The sequence below is a fragment of the Ambystoma mexicanum genome, chromosome 1p (assembly GCF_040938575.1).
Source record: "Ambystoma mexicanum isolate Mex_15411 chromosome 1p, UKY_AmexF1_1, whole genome shotgun sequence".
NCBI lineage: Eukaryota > Metazoa > Chordata > Amphibia > Caudata > Ambystomatidae > Ambystoma > Ambystoma mexicanum.
The window spans coordinates 305699150-305701965 of NC_090921.1; the positions used below are offsets into that span (position 1 = coordinate 305699150).

Genomic DNA, 2816 nt, shown 5'->3' on the forward strand with positions numbered 1-2816 from the left:
GAGAATCTCTTTCAGTAAGTAAAAACATTCTTTGTGTAATTCAGCTTATAATCAATATATGAAGTTCGCAAATGCTTGTTTTGATAACCTGGATTTCTTTGCAGGTAATTGATGACTTTCAGAAGCTTTGAGACTTCAATGTATGGAGTATTTATAGGTAAGCAATGCTTCACATTTTACAAGTTGATTAAAAACAAACCCTCTAATATGAAATGGTCCGCGGAGCGCCAGTGGGAAATTGAATGTGGGAAGATATTTGCTGAACTTTCATGGTCCTTGATTTGGTGTAAGGTCAAGTTAATATCACCATCACCTAATTTAACTCAAAAACGTTCCTGCTTTACTCCTTTTCTCCTTTAAAATGAGCTAATGCAAAGTGATCTAATGATGGGAATTGTTAGTTATGTCATTCAGATAGTGGCTCATTTAAGCATTTATGCTCATTTGTTGAGAAATTCTGCTCCCAAGTATGGAGCATTCTTCAAAAAATATTTAAAGTCACCATCCCTTTAAAATGTTCTATTATGCTACTGGGTATTCTTTCAATGAGTTAATTAAAAAATAAGTTATTCATATATAATCTTTGATTTATTTACCTTACTAAAAATTCAAATGATTACATCTAATGGGACAGATTTTCTGAAAATTATGATGAAATGAATGATGGAATAATATCTGTAATTTCCAGAGAATGGAAACGTGTATTGCCAATACTCCTGCAATATTTACTAAATATCAAAAGAAATGACACATATCCATTGATTTTTTAATCCGGCAATAATGTTTTCTCAATAACTACATAACTGAATCCTTTATTAGTACATCATAAATTATTTAATTGATAACTCCCTGAATTATTTAACTTTTTTATTGGTTTATTACAAACCTTTAAATAAATAATACAAAACGAACATATTTAAAAACACTTTTATCATCCTAAGGATAAAAGAAACAATCCAAGAAAGAAAACTTTCCACAACAAAAGCCCATATGCCACTGACATCAATGAAATGGACAACATGATCCTAATTAAGGGAGCACTGCCTCCAAGAATTTAACAACTGCAAAAATCATGGATGGTTTTTCCCCTAAAAGGAGCATACACCACCATCCCTCCAACGGGGGCAAACTAGCGTCCTCCAAACTAGGGTACAGGAACCTGGTTCTTACCTCTGTTAAACCACACATGCCGTACTTAGATGTTTCAATGATGGTGAGCTCCAAACAAGTGGATATGGGAGAGGATTTAGAGACTGAGTGTGATCACCCTTACTGGGCCTGTACAACCCACCTCCCCTTACAACGGGCTCGGTGCCCCCAACCACGGGCCAGCTATGGGGTGCACTCTCAGTGCCGAGGACAAGGCTGCTGTGGAGAGGAAAAAATGATCAACCGGAACCTGCATGAGGGCCGGATGAAGGCCACCCGGGAGATCAAGCAGCTGCTGCTGGGTGCTGGGGAGTCTGGGAAAAGTACCATTGTGAAGCAGAGGAAGATCATTCACAACAATGGGTACTCTGAGGAGGAGTGCTGGCAGTACAAGGTGGTGGTCTACAGCAACACCATCCAGTCCATCATCGCCATTATTCGAGCCATGGGGAGGCTGAAGATTGACTTCAGGGACGTGGCCAGAGCTGATGGCACTCGCCAGTTGTTTGTTCTGTCTGGAAGTTTGGAGGAGGGCGTGATGATGACCTCAGAGCTGTTTGGCATCATTAAGAGGTTATGGAAAGACAGTGGCGTTCACACCTTCTTCTTGCGATCCCGGGAGTACCAACTGAATGAATCTGCCTCCCATTACCTTAATGATTTGGAGAGAATTGGCCAAGACAATTATATCCCAACTCAGCAGGACGTACTGAGGACCTGAATCAAGACGACGGGAATTGTAGACACACTTCACCTTCAGAGAGCTGTACTTCAAAATGTTTTATGTGGGTGGTTAGCAGTTTGAGCGAAAGAAATGGATACATTGTTTTGAAGGTGTGATTACAATCATATTCTATGTGTCCCAACCTATGACCTGGTACTGTCAGAAGATGAAGAAATGAACCTCATGCACGAGAGCATGAACTCTTTGATAGCATCTGCAACAAGTGGTTCACAGAAACCTTGATTATTTTCTTCCTGAACAAGAGAGACCTGTTTGAAGAGAAGATTAAAAGAAGTCTCCTGAGCATTTTCTACCCAGAGTACACAGCCTCCATTGAAGGCCAGTTTGAAGACCTCAATCGGAGAAACGAAACCAAGGAGATTCCGACCTTTCCTAATACTTTGACTTGCCCATGTGACTGTTTTAGGCTGGGATGCATTCGTTTGGACGGTTCACCTTGATGTGACTTTGCACCTTGAGAGCAGATGCTATGGGCGGATCGCAGACTGAGGAATCTGTGTGTTCTTAGAACAATCTCTAGCACAGACCAGCCATCTCGCGCAGACTTGTGGAGCCGCACAGCAACGACTCACTATCCGCTCAGCTTTGAGAGCTTCCTCCCTCAGAGAGTGCAATCCTACGGCTGTCCACCTGGATTCTGAGCTTTTTATTTACTTTTATTAACAAACCACCACTAGTTTGATATCATAGGCCTTTTTCCATGTACAACACAATCTTATTTAACATTTAACATTTTTGGTTTGCAAGTTTTGAAGCAGCAGTACTGGGAACTTTTTGGTTAAAGGAGCTGAATCAGCTACTTTTAAACCAAAGTGCAGCTTAAAAAGTTACTATATTTAACCCTAAGGCAGAGTTGAAAGGCCTGTTTTTCTGCCTTTTCTTACCCCAGAACGGGAAATGCTCAGTGATGTCTCATTTCATT

The 2816-nt window shown here is 40.5% G+C and overlaps 1 pseudogene; it reads left to right on the plus strand.

The window, feature by feature from the left end:
- The first annotated feature begins 1334 nt into the window (after positions 1-1334).
- On the plus strand, positions 1335-2334 carry LOC138479728 (guanine nucleotide-binding protein G(i) subunit alpha-3 pseudogene; annotated as a pseudogene).
- Positions 2335-2816: the final 482 nt, after the last annotated feature.